Below are 11516 nucleotides of genomic sequence, written 5' to 3'. Positions count from 1 at the left end.
CGCTGCGGAGGCTGCTGCGTGCTGAGGCTGAGAGCGGGTCCGGCTCCGGGTTCTCCTAATTGGCGGACGCGGGAGGTGGCGTGGTAAGGCAGAAAGGAGCGGGATCTCAGCTCTCGCCTTTTCGGGGTTCCGCCCCATATCTGAGAGCTGCTCTCTGATTGGCTTGGGAAACCGTATCTCAGCGCTTTGGCCTAGCGACTTTGAAAGTGTTTGCGCCTGAGACCGAAGTGCACAGGAGGGCGAGCACAGGGGGAGAGGATTGGAGAATCAGCGACTCCTGATTGGCCAGGCGTGTCTTGAGGGCGGGGCCAGAACTGCGTCCTTAAGTGACCTCGCACTTGCCGCGCTCACCCGCTCCGCGTTATTCAGGGTTTACACCGCCTGACTCACTGCGCTATGCGTTCCCTCACACCTGCTGGATGCCAGGCGGCGGTGTGCCAGGCTCTGAGGGGCCGCGAGCTCACCCCAGACGCCAGCCCCGGGAATCCTCTGCTCCTCCACTTTCCCTTTCCGCTGCTGCTTTCTTGCCCACCCACTCCCAGGTGTCACTCTTGGGGCATCCAGATGTTCTGGCATTTGACCTGACTCCAGCCTAAGCGCGAGGACGGGAGAAAGGCCAAGGGTATGAGATTTGGGACAGGAGAGGCATTTAGCTACTCTGACAAAGAGTGTGGGTTCCCAAAGAAAGGGTCCCCAGATACCCCGCAGGGGAGACTGTCGAGACAGACGGCTTTAGTCAACTAATGCTCGCATGCGGGGAGGGCTGTGCAGGCAGCCACCACGGTTCTTCACAGCCTTCATTCTTTCCTTCCCCTGTCCGTCGCAGAACCCAAATCCTCAGAGCTGACCGAAAAGCGCGTGTTGTTGAAGTCGCTGAGGGGCAAACGCGGAATGTGAGCCGTGGGGCGAAGGGACAGCTCTGGAGGCTCGAGATTCCGGAACCCGGTGGGCATTCAAGTGATACTGGAGCACGCAGTTTTCAGGGACATTAAGCTCGCCCCGGGGGTCCACTGGAACCTTCTGACCCAACGGTCTCTCTGGACAGGGTGATCCAGAACAGACGAAGAGACAGACTAGCGTGAAAGGGAGCAGCGATCCCTACACTGACCTCCGGAGGGCAGCATGATCAAGGGAAGGAGCTGTTCACGCTCCGCTCAATCCCCCGCGCAGCCTCTGCGGCTTACTCCCGCTTCCCTAGGCGGCGAGGTTCCACCCCCACCACCGCCGGCCCCCGCCGCCCTCTTCGCGCTGAAGCTGCGGAGGGTCTTTTTCTTCAGCCCAAAATCCTCTGCTCTGTGGTTTAAGATTCCCAGGCTTAAACTCGTAACTGCTAGAGTCATCACTCCTCAAACTTCTCCCACACTTGTTTTGCTGATGACGGACACAGGGGCCTCACAGACTCAGAAGCATCTGGAATCATTCCGAAGGACAGAACTGTGTCATTATCCTCTTTCCCCCTGCTAATCTCTGAGAACAGTGTCTGTATATGGCACAGGGGTCCCTAGTGTCATATAGAAGGACTTGGAGATGTCCTCATGGGCTGTAACGGCCCCCAGTGCTATTCAGGGATCTCTATCCTTTAAAGAAATATCATTTCCCTTTATTTCTCTACCTTTGTGCCCTCACCTCGCCCGGAATTGTTTCCTTAAACTGGGCTTTCTGGGAAACGTTTACTTCGTGTTCAACAGTAAAGTCTCGGCATAAGGCGAGGGCGGCAGGGGACGGTGGGGCGGGAGTTTGTTCGTTTTGGCATTAATTTCAGAGCTGCTGAACGTGGACAAAAGAGAGAAGGAACATTCTCCTTTCTTCCATTCCTGTAAATATGGGCCCACCTACCCTCCACTTAAGAAGGTGGCTTTTCTGATTCTAAGATAACAGGCAGCCGGGCGAGGTGGCTGACACCTGGGATCCCAGAACTTTGGGAGGCCGAGGCAGGATGATCCCTTGAGGCCAGGAGTTCGAGACCAGCCTGGCCAGCATTGCAAAAACCCATCTCTACTAAAAATACAAAAATTAGCTGGGCGTGGTGGTGCCTGCCTATAATCCCAGCTACTAGGGTGGCTGAGTCAGGAGAATCGCTTGAACCCGGGAGGTGGAGGTTGTAATGAGCCGAGATGGCCACTGCACTCCAGCCCGGGTGACAGTGAGACTCTGTCTCAAAAAAATAAATGAAAATAAAAGTAAAATAAAATAAATAAATAATAATAAAAAGATATAAATTAACTGAGCTTTAAAATAAAGTAGTCAGAGGCCCAGGGTGGTGGCTTATGCCTGTAATCCCTTTGGAAGGCAGAGGCCAGAGGATCTTGAGTGCAGGAGAGATTCAGCCTGGCAACATAGGGAGACCCCATCTCTACAAAAAAAGCTACATGGTGGCCCATGCCTGTGGTCCCAACCTACCTTGAGCCGGAGGCAGGAGGATTGCTGGAGGGAGCAGAGCACGTGAGCTGGTGATTGCAGTCTACTGCACTCCATCCTGGGTGACAGAGTGAGACCCTTTTTAAAAGTACCACGTGGTTTCAAATGTAATCCCAAAGCATTTTGAGGTCAGAATGGGCTGATCACGGTGTCACAGGAGACCACACCATCCTATGGCTATGGTGTCCCATCCCACTAAAAGTACAAAAAAAAAAAACTAGCCAGGCAGGTGGCGGGCGCCTTGTAGTCCCAGCTACTTGGGAGGCTGAGGCAGAGAATGTGAGCGTGGAACCCGGGAGGTGAGCCGAGTGAGCTGGAGATCTGCCTCACTGCACTCCAGCGCCTGGGCGAGCAGTGCAACCTGCCCCAAAAAAAAAAAAAAATTAAAAGCACTTTAGTGTGAAGATTCAAGAAAAGAAAGAGAAAGCAAGCAAAACTTTAAGGAGAGGAGAATCGAAATTGGCTGTCTTCATCCTGGACATAATGGACACACCAATTCATGTTACATACTAGAGTTAACTAAGTGTTTTCAGAAGCAGTTGCCATTAAACCAACATAGTTATTGAAGCTCTGCTCTGTGTTCTGTGATAGGCACTGTGGATTCAGCAGAGACTAAATCAAAGTCCTTGATCTCAGAGGACATATTTCATCTAATTGAATTCACATATCAGCCTTATGAGGAGGTGTTCTTCCTGTTTCAGGTAATGAGCTTGAATTTCAAATAATGAGCTCAAAACCATATAGGCACTCAGTGGCTGAAACTTCTGTGCCCACATTCAGCTTTTGTTCTATGACTCCAGGCTGGGAGTCATGGAGCTGAGGAGGCAGCCGGTTGTAGAGAAGCAACAGATTAATAAGTAATAGTAAATTATTGAAAGGATATTTACAGAACTGAAGGAAAAGCTGAACAGGTGGTCTTTGGAAAGGACAGAAGTCAGGATAGTTCCAGCGTCCAGGCAGCAGACACCAATAGTCAATGCTTCTACTTTGGGTCAAGAGAGAGAACTCCAATAGGCTTAGGGTGGGTCAGGTGCTCACACTCCTCTAAGGAAGGGGAGGGTCCCTTGAAGAATAGTACCATAGACTACCCAATGTTGGAGGATAATGGCCCCAACGCAAAAATGGGATCCTGCTACCAGACGAATGGGATACAGATGCCAGGTAGCAAAATCCAACAAATGTACACGTGCCAAAATCCCAACTCCATCACTAAGAGCCACGCAATCCTCTGAATATCAATTAGATTAATTGACACTCTTTTTCCTCTTGCTACTGTGGTACATGCAGTAGTTACTTTTATTCTTCACTTTGTTTTCTCATAAGACTAACCAAGGAGTTTTTTAAAATAAAGAAATAAAAGCAAAATTGCTTATTGTCTTATTCTATTCATTGGCAAACTAGTAACATTAAATAAACTCCAGACAGAGCCGCTGGAGAAGAATCAAGTACAATTTAGTAGAAATAACACTGTATGTGTGAGGGTGAGTGTGTGTGTGTGTGATGGAAAAAACTTTGTCCTGCCCAAACTGTAAGTCATGACCATGCCCCTCTCAGCAGAAGTTTATCTTTTTGGAAGAAGTTTATCTCATTTGGAAGAAGTTTATAAGAATGCAGCTTAAAAAAAATCGTGTGATTTTGGAGCAAGGTCAAGCCTTTGCTATTGCTTCCACATTTTGTTTTATTTATTTGTTTACTTTTTAGTTTTTTGGGGGTTTTGTTCGTGTTTTTGAGACAAGGTCTCGCTCTGTTGCCCAGGCTGGAGGGCAGAGGCACCATCTCGGCTCACTGCAACCTCCGCCTCCCAGGTTCAAGCGATTCCCCTGGCTTAGCCTCCTGTGTAGCTGGGATTACTGGCACACACCACCACATCCAGCTATTTTTTGTATTTTTAGTAGACACAGGGTTTGCCATGTTGGCCGGGCTGGTCTCGAACTCCTGATCTCATGTGATCCACCCTCCTCGGCCTCCCAAAGTGCTAGGATTACAGGCATGAGCCATTACGTCCGGCTAGTTTTTAGTTTTTTGAGACAAAGTCTTGCTCAGCCCCCCCAGGCTGGAATGCAGTGGCATGATCACCGTTTACTGCAGCCTTGACCTCATGGACTTAAGCAATCCACCCACCTCAGCCTCTGGGATAGCTGGGACTACAGTCACGTGCCACCACACCTGGCTAATTTCTGTAGTTTTTGGTAAATGAGGTTTCACTATGTTGCCCAGGCTGGTCTTGAACTCCTGAGCTCAAGTGATGTCCTACCTTGGCCTCCCAAAGTGTTGGAATTACAGGCATGAGCCACTGCCCCAGCCTGTTTTATTAATTTAGTTAAAAATATATGAAAAGAGGCCCTGTGCGGTGGCTCATGCCTATAATCCCAGCACTTTGGGAGGCTGAGGCGGGTGGATCACCTGAGGTTTTGGAGTTCAAGACCAGCCTGACCAACATGGAGAAACCCCATCTCTACTAAAAATATAAAAAATCAGTCAGGCATGGTGGCGCATGCCTGTAACCCCAGTTACTTGAGAGTCTGAGGCAGGAGAATCGCCCTAACCCAGGGGAGGTTGTGGTGAGCTGAGATTGCACCATTGTACTCCAGCCTGGGCAACAAGAGTGAAACTCCATCTCAAAAAGAAAAGAAAAGAAAAAAAAATATATATATATATATATAATATATATAAAACATATGAAAAGGCCAGGTATGGTGGCTCATGCCTGTAATCCTAGCACTTTGGGAGGCTGAGGCGGGTGGGTCACCTAAGGTCAGGAGTTCGAGACCAGCCTGGCCAACATGACGAAACCCTGTCTCTACTCAAAATACAAAAATTAGCCAGGCATGGTGGTGCATGCCTGATATCCCAACTACTTGGGAAGCTGAGGTAGAAGAATCGCTTGAACTCGGGGGCAGAAGTTGGCAGTGAGCCAAGATCACACCATTTCACTCCAGTCTGGGCACAAGAGGAAGACTCTCTCTCTCTCTCTCTCTCTCTCTCTCTCTCTCTCTCTCTATATATATATATATATATATATATATATATATGAAAAGCAGGCAGGGCACGGTGATCCACGCCTATAATCCTAGCACTTTGGGAGGCTTAGGTGGGCAGATCAGTTGAGCACAGGAGTTGGAGACCAGCCTGAGCAACATGGTGAAAGTCTGTCTCTACCGAAAATACAAAAATTAGCTGGGCGGGGTGGTGCATGCCAGTAATCCCAGCTACTCCGGAGGCTGAGGCAGGAGGATCGCTTGGGAAGGCAGAGGTTGCAGTGAGCCGAGATGACACCACTAGACTCCAGTCCGGGTGACAGAGCAAGACACTGTCTCAAAAAATAAAAAGAAAAAAGAAAAGAAATCACCTGCCTTATGAAGAAACAGTTGGTAACAGATATAAGATACAGAATGTACAGCCCCTGGTATAGAATAAGTCCTTAGAAATGTTAGTTCCTCTCTGTCCCTGTGTGACATGAAGGGAATTCCAAGGCCAGTACCACTTCCTGGTGGCTTCCCTCACTTAAGTGCTGTGTACCCCATTGCAAAAGCATGTCTCCCAGGTTCCTGATACCACATCCCATGTCCTCTGCCTTTGGGGATCTCATAGGATAAAGTGTCATTTTCTGTATGAGCTAGAAAAGAATCTTCCGAACAAACGTCTGCCTTGGGAATGATGATATAACTGAACTGAAAGGACAATTAGTTTTCGTCCCCACACCAACCCAACCTTCAGGGCTGGGGACTCATTTGATGCTCCCATTCAAACAATTGGAGAACATTGTCTCTGAGTACTGGGGCTTTTTAGCATCTTTTCTCCAAATGTTACATCCTTAGGGGCTTTGAATAGTAGAAGAGCCTACAATAGTGGTTCAGATGGAAGCATGCAGGCACGTGGAGAGTTTCCACTCCCTGATCCCTGAGACCAACCTTAAGGTGGAAAAGAGGCTGCTGGGGAGGTTGGCTCTGAATGTAAAACTGGGAGAAGCACCTCCTGTCAACCTAAGGGCTTGTGGGCAGGGGCAACATGTTGACCTGGCTTCCTTTCCACTCTGAGACATCACTGGCTCTCATGCAGAGCTTTTCTTTTCTTTTCTTTTTCTTTTTTTTTTTTCTTTTTTTTTTTTAGACAGAGTTTCACTCCTGTTGCCCAGGCTAGAGTGCAATGGCACAATCTCGGCCCACCACAACCGCCACCTCCCCAGTCCAAGCGATTCTCCTGCCTCAGCCTCCCGAGTAGCTGGGATTACAGGCATACGCCACCATGCCCAGCTAATTTTGTATTTTTAGTAGAGACAGGGTTTCTCCTTGTTGGTCAGGCTTGTCTCGAACTCCTGACCTCAGGTGATCCACCTGCCTTGGCCTCCCAAAGTGCTGGGATTACGAGCATGAGCTACTGCACCTGGACTTTCAGTTTTTTCTTTCTTTCTTTCCCTCCTTCCTTCCTTCCTCCCTCCCTCCCTCCCTTCCTTCCCTCCCTCCCTTCTTTTCTTTCTTTTCTTTCCTTCTTTCTCTCTCTCTCTCTTTCTTTCTTCTTCTTCTTCTTCTTTTTCTTTATTTTTTTCAGGGTTTCACTTTGTTGCCCAGGCTGGAGTACAGTGAGTGGCACGATCATGGCTCACTGTAGCCTCAACTTTCTAGGCTCAAGCAATCCTCCTACCTCAGCCTCCTTAGTAGCTGGGATTGCAGGCATGAGCCACTGTGCCCAGCGTAATGCAGGGCTCTTCATCCAGGATCCCAAGGGGAAACAAAGATAGGATAAAATTACATTGCATTTTCACTAATCTCTAACTGATATTTAGCATCTTCTCCAATGATAAATGTAGGCAATAAACCTACACAGGTATTTGTAGTACATGTGACTGTTGTTAATAGAATTTACAGGTTTATATCATCTTCCGATAGTTGCAGAAATTTCAAAATGTCATGTATGCTCATGGTTACTTTGTAGTTAGTGGTAGTGGTTAGACTCACCACTAGATCTTCTTACACATTTTGCTTCATTTTGATAACTGTACTTCAATATGATTGTTTTCCTTTGTAATCCCATTTATTTTACTTTATGTAGTTGAAGGTTATTCTGAGACTCCACAGACTTCTCCAGACTTCCAAAGCCTGTCTTAGACATAAAAAGTTAAGAAACCTTAAATCTCTAATGATGCTGTCATTTCCTGTTTTGTATTATTTTACAACCAGGGTAATTAGGAATGCTTTCTTCTTCTTCCTTCTTCTTCTTCTTTTTTGAGACGGAGTCCTGCTGTGTCACCCAGGCTGGAGTGCAGTGGCACGATCTTGGCTCACTGCAACCTCTGCCTTCCAGGTTCAAGCAATTCTCCTGCCTCAGCCTCCCAAGTAGCAGGCACCCACCAGTGCCCAGCTTTTTTTGTGTGTATTTAGTGGAGATGGGGTTTCACCATGTTGGCCAGGCTGGTCTTGAACTCCTGATGTCAGGTGATCTACCCACCTCAGCCTCCCAAAGTGCTGGGATTACAGGCATGAGCCACCTCGCCTGGCTTGCTTTTTTGTTTAAACTAAATGTTTGCTTGTAAAATTTCTGCCCATATTTTCTTCATTATTACTCAAATTCCATTATTCATTTGCCAAATATTTAGAAAACATTTCTCTTTTACAAAACCATGCTGCATAAAACTGTTATTATGCGAAAAATAATCCTTACTCACCATGCCCTCCACCCCGACCCCCCAACCCCATTTACAATCTGGTAGAGGAGCTGAACTGTTTACTTACATAGGACACACAGGCTGCAGCTTACCATGGACACGGAGGGAGATGATTGTTCCGGGTGCAGGCAATAAGAAGGTGTATTGTCTGTGGAGAATTTAAAAATAATTCTAAAACCAGCTTTTTTTTTGAGATGGAGTCTGACTCTGTTGCCCAGGCTGGAGTGCAGTGGTACCATCTCACCATCTCAGCTCACTGCAGCCTCTGCCTCCCGGGTTCCAGTGATTCTCCTGCCTCAGCCTCCCAGGTAGCTGGGATTACAGGCACACACCACCATTCCAGGCTAATCTTTGTATTTTTAGTAGGGACGGGGTTTCACCTTGTTGGCCAGGGTGGTCTTGAACTCCTGACCTCAGGTGATCCTCCCGCCTCGGCCTCCCAAAATGCTGGGATTACAGGTGTGAGCCACTGCGCCCAGCCTAAAGCCAACTTTTTATTGATGCTGTGCACCAACAATTATAAAACAATGTTAGTGACAAAATACCCCTTGTGGTGTAGCCTCCTCCCACCACTCCACCCTGCTTGGTATACCACTGCACACAGGGGAGTTTAACAATCCAGTTTACACACACACGCGCGCACACACACACACACACACACACACCCTTTGAAACTTCCTTTTCTTCTCCTCAACTCCCCCAGCCCAGTTCTCATGTCACTCTACTCAGGGTGGGATCTGCAGCGCTGCTGGGCCAGTATCCCCGAAGGTGAGTCCAGCCCTCTCCCTGTAAGCTCCTTGGCCTCTGGATGGTCTCATTAATAGTCCAGGATGAGCCCTGCAAACTTGGCGTCTATAGGCAGGTCTCAGCTCTTCTTAACGCCCCTGCGCTTGAACCCTTTGGCAACTGCATTTGACAGTACATGATGCCCATCCCTCATCTCCAGATTTTCCATCCTTCAAGAAAACTCTGGATTTCCTCGTCACGCCAAGGCTTAATGAACTGGCCTGGCAGCTTCTCTGGTCCTCAAGATTCCTTTTCTTGCCTTACTTTCTGAAGACTTCTAGTAGTTTTACGTGGAAGTGTCACTGCCTCCATTTTTCTGCAGTTCTTTTTTCTGTACCCCAGGGACTGCAGGGAGCTGACACCTCATCTGAGCTGCTAGAATTGAGGTGAGAAAGGAGGTTCCTAAGTGCAGAAATGTGTTTTCTCCTCTCAGCCACCACTGAAGGCCTTGGATGTGATTGAGTCAGACCTCCCCTGCACAGTCTCCCTTTGGATTACCTCAAGATAAACCAATTTGTGACTTTAATTACATCTGCAAAGTCCCTTCCCAGCAGCACCTAATCTAAAGTGTGATTCAATGAGTGAAAGAGGGTGTGCTAGCAATCAGGTAGGGAAGTGATTCCAAGGGTCCCTAGACTCCACATTCCCAACGGCAAAATGTGACGTTGTTACGTTCTGACAAGTGAACTCTCCTCCCAAATTCATTGCCTGAGTTGATGCAAATAAATTCAGCCATGCCTTTTGGGTTTGGCATCTGAGAAGTGTCTGTGACTTGGGAAGAGTGGTCAGAATGGCAGGTGATGGGAAGAGACCACATTTCAGCTGGTGGAGAGTGAAAGGACAGCCAACATCTTGCTCCTTCTGAAGCACAGACATACTGGAGATTGAAAGTGTCTGTTGGCCTCACAGGCATTGAGGAAAGCCTCCCATCCTCTCAGATTTTCCTCCTTTTTCCTGAGGTCCCCTGAACCTGATAGTCTGTAATCTTATTCCATGTCTGGGCCAACAAACTACCTTCCATGGAGGATTTGAATATAATAATCAGTTTCCTCTGCATTCCTCCAGAACACAGAGTCCACACCATCCACGAGTCTACCAAACAAAAGCTTCCTCATTGGTCTCAATGTTGAGCACTCAAAGTTCTCTGAGCTCATTTAGCACCAACCCATCATCCTTAAAATCCACAGGATGGGCGGGGTGCAGTGACCCATGCCTTTGATTACAACACCTTGGGAGGCCAAGGGGCAGATCTCTTGAGCCCAGGAGTTCAAGACTGGCCTGGGCAACATGGTGAGACACCATCTCTACAAAAAAACAATTTTTTTTTTTTTTTTTTGGAACAGAGTCTCACTCTGTCGCCCAGGCTGGAGTGCAGTGGTGCGATCCCAGCTCACTGCAACTTCTGCTTCCAGGGTTCAAGCGATTCTCTGCCTCAGCCTCCCCAGTAGCTGGGATTGCAGGCATCCTCCACCATGCCCAGTTAATTTTTGTATTTTTAGTAGAGACAGGGTTTCACCATGTTGACTAGGCTGGTCTCGGACTCCTGACCTTGTGATCCACCCACCTCAGCCTCCCAAAGTACTGGGATTACAGGTGTGAGTCACCACACCCGGCCTACAAAAATTTTTTTAAAAAATTAGCCAGGAATGGTGGTGCACACCTGTGGTCCCAGCTACTTGGGAAACTGAGGTAGGAGGATTCCTTGAGCCTAGGAGATTGAGGCTGTACAGTGAGCTGTGATCACGCCACTGCACTCCAGCCTGAGCAATAATGAGACCTTATCTCAGAAAACAAAAAAACAACCAAAAATATCCATAGGATGAAACATATGTTTGATTATGACAACTTGCTCATGGCACCTTCTGAATGGCCCAACTCCCTCACAGATCCCCAGACCAACTGTTTTTGTTGCAGAGACAGCTTCTTGTAACCTCTTTTTTTTTTTCTTGGAGATGGAATTTCACTCTTATTGCCCAGGCTGGAGTGCAATGACATGATCTTGGCTCACTGCAACCTCTGCCTCCAGGGTTCAAATGATTCTCCTGCCTCAGCCTCCTGAGTAGCTGGAATTACGGGTGTGCACAACCACACCCGGCTAATTTTTGTGTTTTTAGTAGGGACAGTGTTTTGCCATGTTGGCCAGGCTGGTCTCGAACTCCTGGCCTCAGGTGATCCACCCGCCTCAGCTTCCCAAAGTGCTGGGATTACAGGTGTGAGCTACTGCACCCGGCCTACAGCCTCTAATTTCATTTTCATCCAAAAACTTTAATGGAAGACCCACGGATTACCTCTTCAAGTAACAGCAAAGCCCATCTCCTTTAAGATTTCTTTGATCATCTTTGTAAAGCTTGACCTTAAAGTCTTCTGAGGATTTCTCCTGGAGGCAAACCAGATATATATACATTTGTATTTCTGTCTTCTTCAACATGAAATTATCCTTATTCCATTTTTCTTTTATCTCCCCTTTTCTTAGGATCAGTGGGTTTGGGGGGTTTTCTTTGCAGAAGTTCTGCATTCCTAGCATTGACATCTTGTACATTTGCAGGAGAGCTACACGCCCACCATTAGAAAAGCCACACTTGGGGGCCGGGCGCGGTGGCTCAAGCCTGTAATCCCAGCACTTTGGGAGGCCGAGACGGGCGGATCACGA

The sequence above is a fragment of the Papio anubis genome, chromosome 6 (genome assembly GCF_008728515.1).
Source record: "Papio anubis isolate 15944 chromosome 6, Panubis1.0, whole genome shotgun sequence".
Classification (NCBI taxonomy): Eukaryota; Metazoa; Chordata; class Mammalia; order Primates; family Cercopithecidae; genus Papio; species Papio anubis.
This window is presented reverse-complemented; position numbering follows the sequence as displayed.